A 9,224-nucleotide genomic window follows, 5' to 3' on the forward strand; every position below is an offset into this window, starting at 1 on the left:
AGGCTCTCCCCACCAGGCTGTACTGCCTCTCTGCTCATTGCTTGATAGAGCACATTCTCAGGGGCATTGCAGTGGGGTGTCCAGTTGATGACAATGGCCCTATAATGCAATTTATGACCTGGGAGTGTGATGCCTCCAGTTCTGTTCTTTCTTCCGAAGATTGTTTTGGAAATTCTAGGTCTTTTCTGGTCCCAGATAAATATTTGTTGCATTTGTTCTATTCTCCAAAAAATGTGGTTGGGATCTAGATGTGGATAGCATTAAATCTGTATGTGACTCTGGGTAGTATAGTCATTTTGATGATGTTAATACTTCCAACCCACAAACATGGAATATCTCTCCACTTCTTTGTGTATTTTTCAATTACCTTGAGTTGCGACTCATAATTTTCAGTATACAAGTCTTTCACTTCTTTGTTTAGGTTTATTCCTAGATATTTTATTGTTTTTTTTCACTATAGTAAAAAGAATTGATTTCTGGATTTCATCTTCTTCTAACTTAGTGTTTGCATAGAGGAATGCCGCTGACTGTGGAATGCTAATTTTGTAGCCTGACTACTCACTGTACTGCCTGATGATTTCCAAAAGCTTCTTGCTGCATTCCTTAGGTTTTTCTATGTATACTATCATTTCATCTGCAAATAGGGAGAGTTTGACTTCTTCTCTTCCATTCTGTATCCCTTTAATTCCTTGCTCCTGCCTGATTGCTATAAGAACTTCCAACATTATGTTGAATAGTAATGGTGATAGTGGGCAGCCCTGTCTAGGACCTGATCTGAGGAGAAATGCTTCCAGTTTTTCACCATTGAGTATGATGTTGGCTATAGATTTGCTGTATATAGACTCCACTATCTTAAGGAATTTTCCATCTATTCCCATTTTTGTAGTGTTTTGATCATAAAGGGATGTTGCATTTTGTCAAAGGTTTTCTCTGCATCTATTGATATGACCATGTGGTTTTTGGTTTTGCTTTTATTGATGTGGTGTATCATGTTGTTTGATTTAAGTCTATTAAACCAACCTTGCATCCCTGGGATAAACCCCACTTGGTCATGATAACAATATCCTTTGGTATTCCTTGTTGACCTGGGAGAGGAGAGGAGAGAAACACAGTTGCTGCTGCTCCATAGCCCCCAAGTTCATAATTTTTAATAGGTGAGTAGTATTCCATTGTGTATATATACTACCTGCAGGGGGGGTGTTTCATGATCAGTCAGTCTATCTTTCTCTTATCCTCTCTATCTCCACCCACCCCTCCTAATTTCCTTATGCTATAGCTAATAAAATATGAAGACAAAATAGAAAAATGAACATCAGGAGCATTGGATTCATAGTGCCCGCTAGGTGGGAAGCTAATTAATTATTGACAATGAAACTAATTCTCAGTCATAATGCACCCCTCCCCTTTCTTTTTGAGAGAATTAGTGGTTCACAGAAAATACAGTTGTTGATACATGGGTAAAAATTCTCAATTTTCTGTAAAACATCCTCACACCAAGGTCCTCATCCACCATCATGCACCATGACCTTAACTCTCCCTCACCCTTTGATATAACCCAGAGTGCTTTGCTTTGTTGTATTACATCAAACACAATCCATATTCAACTTTATGTTTCCCTTAGCGACCAAATTCTGCCCATAGGTGAGATTATGTCATATTCATTCTTCTCTTTCCTGATTATCTCATTTAACATGATTCCTTCAACTTCCATCCAACATGAGGTGAAAAAAGTTAATATCATCATTCTTGATAGCTGAGTAATATTCCATTGTGTATATATACTACAAATTTCTTAGCCACTCATCTGTTGTTGGACATCTAGATTGCTTCCAGATTTTGGCTATTAAAAACTGTGCTTCTATCATCACAGGTATACACAGATCTCTTTGTATGAGAGTGTTTGATTGCTTGTGATATATTACCAAGGAAAGGAATTGTCAGTTCATCCAGTAGATCAATTTCTGGCCTTGTGAGCATTCTACAGACTGCTCTCCAAAAAGCTGGACCTTTTTACATCCCCACCATCAGTGCAGGAGTATTCATCATACTTTTTAATCTTAAGTTCACAGATATTCTTAGGATAGAAGATGCTCACAGGTCTTGATAAATTAATTTCATGAGACTCTTAGGATTAAAACACTCAATAAGTAACTACAGAGCTGCAACCTTTGGGCAAATGTTGGGAAAGACAATCAAATAAACATGACTGCCCAATTGACCTGAAATATGGATCTGTGTAATAGGAATCTGAAAATGTTTTCCCTGAGTCTTTTTCAAGCACATAGCCAAAGAAAGTGTATAGTGGTATGTGGTATTCTGCTGAAGTTATCTGTATTTCATCTATGAATATATGAAGTTTAAACTTCTTTAAAACTTTGGACTCCAGAAGAGTGCCTGAAAAAATAAAACTCTCTAAATTATAAGTTGTAATATGGGTCATAAGTTAGAATGAAAATATAACGTCCAAATATTCTTTTTTTCAGACTTTAATTATATTTTTAATTTTTATTTATTTATTTATTATTTTGTATATTGACTGGGAGAAATTGAGAGGAAAGGGAGAAGTTTAAAGGAAAAAGAAAAATTGTGAGGAAAGGGAGAAGTTTAAAGGAAAAAGAAAAATTGTGAGGAAAGGGAGGGGGGCCAGGTTATGACACACCTAGTTTAGTGCACAAGTTACAGTGCACAAGTACATGGGATGGAGCCCCCAGTTTCCCCTGCAGGATCAAAGCTTTGCAAATGGTGAAGCTATGCTTCACCTCCTCTCTCTCTCTCTCTCTCTCTTTCTCTCTCTCTCTCTTCCATTTCCTTCTTGATTTATGGCTGTCTCTATCTAGTAAATAAAGAAAGAAAATTAAATGGGAGTCGGTTGGTAGCTCAGAGGGTTAAGCGCAAGTGGCACAAAGCGCAAGGACCAGCATAAAGATCCCAGTTCTAGCCACCTGTAGGAAAATTGCTTCACAGGTGGCGAAGCAGGTCTACACGTGTCTATCTTTCTCTCCCCCTCTGTTTCCCCCTCCTCTTTCCATTTTTCTCTGTCCTATCCAACAACGACGACATCAATAACAACAACAATAAAAACACAAGGGCAACAAAAGGGAAAATTAGAAAAAGAAGTGGTCTGGGAGGTGGCCCAATGATAAAGCTTTGGACTCTCAAGCATGAGGTCCTGAGTTTGATCCCCGGCAGCACATGTGTCAGACTGATGTCTGGTTCTCTCTCTCCTCCTGTCTTTCTCATAAATAAATAAAATTAAAAAAAAAATAAAAGAAAGAAACTGCTAGGGCCTGGTAGTGGCTTACCTGGAAAAAAAAGAAAGAAAAAGAAGATAAACTTAAAGAAAGAAAAATTTAAAAAAAAGAGAGAGAGAGAGAAAGGAAAAGAAGAAATTGAGAGAAAATAGAGAAAGACACCTGTAGGGGTGTCACTTCTTAAGCAGTGGAGCATGTCTTTAGGTGTCTATCTTTCTCTCCCCCTCTATTTATCCCTCCTCCCTCAACAAAATCTTTGCAAATCAAATTCAACAGCTTATTAAGAGATGAATTTGAGTGGGGGTGATAACATAATGGTTATGCAAACAGATTTTAATCCCTGAGGCTCTAATGTACTAGTTTCAATCCCCCATACCAGAGCTGAGCAGTGTTATGGTAAAGACAACTTCCATGTTTAGCAAGGAAGCAATTACAGAAGCCAGACCTTGTACCTTCTGTACCCCATAATGACTCTGGGTCTATACTCCCACAGGGTTAAAGAATATCAGGGGAGGGGATATGATATGGAGCTCAGGTGATGGGAATTATAACCCTCTTAGCCTATGGTCTTGCCAGTGTTTCCATTTTATAAATAAATAAATTTAAACAACAGCAGCAAATGAATTCACCAAAATCAAGTGGGGTTCGTCGCTAGGAAACGGGTGTTTCAACATTCACAAATCAATAAATGTTTATACCATATCAACAAAAAAGATAAAAAATATTATGATTATATGAATTGAATAAGAAAATGCATTTGACAAGATCTAAACCCATTTGTGATAAAAAACCCACCAGAAATTAGAAATACAACTTCTCAGCATAATAAAGTCCATACAGAGTAAGCCTACAGCTTACATCATCTTCAGTGGGGAAAAACAAACTGAAAGCTTTCCCCTAAAATCTGGCACCAGACAAGGATCTGTGTCAGTTACACTCTAGCCTGCAAGAGAAAGACTGAAACCACCACCAGAGATCCTTGGAACCATTCAGAGAATGCTTCATTTATTGTATGATTCAGTCAGGTTTTTATAATAACAGTGAATTATATGATGACATACATTTGAGATCAAAATAATATGTTTTTGAGTTGGGCTTTCTTTTTTTTAGGGCACCAGTACCAACAATCACTATCTGCCCAATCAACAAATATTGATGTTGATTCTGCACGTAGAGAAAAGGAGTTGCCCTACGTGTGTCACTCACTCACAAGAGAAGCCCTTTTATTAGTTAGGCTTTTATTTAACAGAAGATCAAAGTTACAATATCTGTGTATGCAAGAAAAGATCAAGATTAAGATATCTTCGTGTTTCATTAACCTAACGATCAAATACCTCAAGTTAATACTCTTATTATCTAGAAAGCATCTGAAGGAAGTAGCATGCCCAGAAGAAACACTCCAGGGGAGTAATTTACAGTGCTGGTTTCCCAGTCACTTTGGAGCTTGACCTGAAGTTTTCCTCATTTTGTTAATGTTAGTATCCTACAAGGATGTGCACCATCACCATTATTACTCAGTATAGTCCTGGAGATTCTTGCCATTTGCAATTGGGCTAGAAAGTGACAGTAAAGATATACAGATTAACAAGGAGGAAATCAAGGTATCATTATTTGCTGATGATATGATAGTGTACCTAGTGACTCCAGTAAAAAAAAAATGAAACAATAAATTCAGCAAAGTCACAGGATACAAAATTAAGTCTCAGAAATCTGTGGAGTTTCTATATATAAATGATGGATTAGAGGAAATGAAATTGAAGAAATTAATCCCATACATAATCAAACCTAAAAAAAAAAAAAACTCCCACAGAGTGAACCTCATGAAGAACCTATTCAAGGAAAACTATAGAAAACTGATACAAGTAATAGAGAAGGACTGGGACTGAGTGATCTTGCACCTAGTTGAGGAACATATGTTACAGTGTGCAAGACCCAGGTTCAAGCCCCCAGTCCCTACCTGCAAAAGAAAATATTTACAAGTGCTGAAGCAGTGCTTCAGGCTCTTCTCTGTCTCTTTCCCTCTCAATCTCTGGCTGTCTCTTTCAAATAAATAAAGATAATTAAAAAATGAAAAGAATAGAGAAGAACACACAGAAACATTCCATGTTTCTGGATTGAAAGAATAAACATTATTAAAATGTCCATCTATCAAAAGCAATCTAAAATTTTAGTGCAATCCCTATCAAGGTCCCAATGGCATTTTTCTTTTTTTTTTTTTTTAATATTTATTTAATTTACTTATTCCCTTTTGTTGCCCTTGTTGTTTTATTGTTGTAGTTATTATTGGTGTCGTTGTTGTTGGACAGGACAGAGAGAAATGGAGAGAGGAGGGGAAAGACAGAGGGGGGAGAGAAAGATAGACACCTGCAGACCTGCTTCACCACTTGTAAAGTGACTCCCCTGCAGGTGGGGAGCCAGGGCTCGAACTGGGTTCCTTGTACTTTGCGCCACCTGCGCTTAACCCACTGCGCTACATCCTGACTCCCCCAGTGGCATTTTTCAAGAATATCAAACAACTCACCTCAAAATATGTGTGGAACCACAGAAAACAAACAGACAAATAGCCAAAGCACTCTTGAGAAAATGAATAAAAAGAGCCGTCCAATTGTCCAATAGTGTATATTATAAAGCAACAGTAATTAAAATAGAATAATACTAGAATAAAAATGGACACCAGGATCAATGAATCAGAAATGAAAACTCAGAAACAAGACTATACATAAATTCCCCTCACAAATGACAAAAGACCCAAACCATTTAATGGCGAAAAGAAGGCCTCTTCAACAAATGGTGTAGAAAAAAATAAAAATAGGTCATCATCTAACACCATGCAGCAAAATCTGATTAGAATATATCAAAGATTTAGAGATTAGACCATAAACTCTAAAAATTTTAGAAGGAAAATGGAAAAACATTGTAGGATCTTACCCTAAAGGCATAATTGGAAATTTGAGTCCATAGTCATGTGAAATGAAAACAAGAGTTAATGAATAGGACAAATTAAAAAGCTTTTTTTTTTTTTTTTTGCCTCAAAGATTATCGCTGGAGCACAGTGCCTACATGAATCCACTGCTCCTGGAGGCTATTTTTCCCCTTTCTGTTGTCCTTGTTGTTCATCATTGCTGTTATCATTATTGTTGTTAAAAGTATTGTTGTGGTTGGATAGGACACAGAGAAATGGAGAGAAGAGGGGAAGACAGAGAGGGGGAGAGAAAAATAGACACCTGCAGACCTGCTTCACCACCTGTGATGGGATCCCCCTGCAGGTGGGGAACCAGGGACTCGAATCTGGATCCTTAGGCCAGTCCTTGCATTTCACACCATGTAGGCTTAACTTGCTGCACCACTGCCTGGCACCAATTAAAAATATTTTATAAAATGAAAGGTAATTACCCAAGGATACCAATAAGGTCAGCAGTTGGAAAAAAGTATTTACAAATCATCTATCAGGCAAAAGATTGTTATCAAACATCTATAAAGAACTGGCACAGCTTAACAATAAGAAAAAAGAAAAAGAACAATAACCTGATAAAAAAGTTGGCCTCAGAACTGAACAAGCATATCTTCAAAGAAAAAAATACACATGGCATACAAACATAATGGAATGCTCCACCTTAATGATTATAAGAGAAATGCAAATAAAAACTACACTGAAATTCCATCTCGCACCTGTGAGAATGGCTCATATCAAGAAAACAGGGAACCACACGTGTTGGCTAGGAGGCAGAGAAAAAGGGACTCAGGACCTGGTTGTGGCACCCCTGATTGAGTACACATGTTATAATACACAAAGACTCTGGTTCAAACCCATGGTCCCTGCCTTCAGAAGGGAAGCTTTGAGAATGGTGAAGCACTGCTGGAGGTCTTTGCCTCTCCCTGTCTATCTCCCTTACCCTCTCAATTTCTGGCTTTCTCTATCCAATGAATAAATAAAGAAATTAAACTTTTAAGAGAGAGAGGGAGAGAGGGAGAGAGAGAGAGAGAGAGAGAGAGAGATGGGAAGGGACTCTTCTACATGGCTAATGGAATGCAAACTAATGCATTCAGCATATGCTGAATCTAGAGATCTGATACACATAAACTTGCAAAAACAAAGAAGAAAAAAGCAAGTAAAGTTTTCAATATTTGTGAAAAAGTTGATGTTTATCTTTGGGAGGTGAGAGATTGGGAACATAGAACTCTGGTGGTGGATGTGGTTTGGAACTATACCCTATAGCCCCACAATATTTTTTTTTTAATTTCTTTATTGGGCGAGTAATGATTTACAGTTGATAGTAAAATACAATAGTTTGTACATGTAACATTTACACATAACAATACAACCCCTACTAGGTCCTCCTCTGTCATCATGTTCTAGGACCTGAGCCTCCCCTCTAAGCCAGAGTACTTCACTTTGATGCAGTACACCAACTCCAGTCTGTGTTCTGCTTATTGTTTTCCTTTTCTGATCTGGTTTTTCAATTTCTGTCTATGAGTGAAATCATCCCATATTCGTGCTTTTGTTTCTGACTTATCTCACTTAACATGATGTCTTCAAGCTCCATCCAAGATGGAGTAAAGAAGGTGAAAGCACGATTTTCAATATCCTGAGTAGTATTTCATTGTGTATATATACCACAACTTACTCAGCCACTCATCTGTTGTTGGACACCTGGGTTGCTTCCTGGTTTGGGCTATTATAAATTGTGCTACTACGAACATAGGTATTATACACACACTTTTTTTGGATGAGTATGTTTGGTTTCTTAAGATATATGCCCAGGAGAGGAGCTTCAGGAACATTGGGAAGGTCTAAAAAGTATTTAGTGAAAAAAAAAAAAGTTCAGGTTAATCTTATTGGCCAGTAAATTACACTAGTAAATGTTGTTTACTATGTATATATGGAACTTTGTTCCAAGGAGTTAGTTCCTCAACAAGTTATCATACTGTTATCAGAATGGTCCTTAAAAATTACCTAACAAATTATATTTTATTAATAAAATGGTCAGATGTAAACCAAGTATTAATAAGCTGGTCTACTTTAATTATTGATGATAGTGTCTCTGTACAAAATTTAGATTTCACTGTACTAAATTTTAGCATTAATAATATATGATGGTAAGGAACCCACACATCATTCTTCTAAATAAGGAGTCTGTTTCAATAAGTGAGATCTGTGGTTTTATGCTGGAAGCTTTTTTGTTTGCTTATTATGTTGTGGTTTGATTGTTTCTTCTCCTTATTTAAATATTAATGAAAATTTTATCCAACTTATGCTCAGAGGCTTTAAAGCAAAGGGCATAATTTAACATATCTAGCAAGTAAATAAATGTCAGAATACTAAAAAATATGGAATATGCAAAATATATTAAAAGTACTGTTTTAATAGTAAATAGTAAATCCTACTTTTCTCTTGAGATGAATGAGATTCAATAGAATAAGCCTTTTTAAAACATAACTGTTATGCCACTTTTAATATATCTAATTGTGGTACATCGTGTTCACATTAGTTGTTCAGAAATGAAAAATAATATAAAATATATATTTTAAAGTATCTTTGAAAAACAGGCAGATATCTTTTTATATTTTCCATGTGTCATATAATACATTTACAAAAAGATGTTTTTTTCATGTCAGACGGGTAATGTGCCGATGTCATAACAAGGTTTATGGGTGGCACACCTCATGCAGCCGTTTGATAACCCAATCATCACGCTTATGAACTACAAAAGGATCACAAAAAGAAATTTTAATAAGTAGGGAAGTCCTAAGTATTTTTAGTACAATTTCAACACTACGAATCCATGGCTATTATCATCCTTTTTTTTTTTTTTTCATTTTACTGGATAAGACAAAGAGATATTGAGAGGGGAGATGGAGATTAAGAGTGACAGAGAGACACTTACAGACCTGTTTCACCATTAGTGGAATATCCTTCCTACAGGTGGGGAGCAGGGACTCCAACCAGAATCCTTGCATCCTTGTGCTTAGAAC

The 9,224-nt window shown here is 36.6% G+C and overlaps 1 non-coding gene across 1 annotated transcript; it reads right to left on the reverse strand.

Moving 5' to 3' along the window:
- Window positions 1–8,861: 8,861 nt before the first annotated feature.
- LOC132541651 (small nucleolar RNA U13) lies at window positions 8,862–8,965 on the reverse strand. The gene has a single exon (XR_009552779.1). It is a non-coding gene; the product is annotated as a small nucleolar RNA U13 (small nucleolar RNA).
- Window positions 8,966–9,224: the final 259 nt, after the last annotated feature.

The sequence above is a fragment of the Erinaceus europaeus genome, chromosome 11 (genome assembly GCF_950295315.1).
Source record: "Erinaceus europaeus chromosome 11, mEriEur2.1, whole genome shotgun sequence".
NCBI classification, from domain to species: Eukaryota; Metazoa; Chordata; class Mammalia; order Eulipotyphla; family Erinaceidae; genus Erinaceus; species Erinaceus europaeus.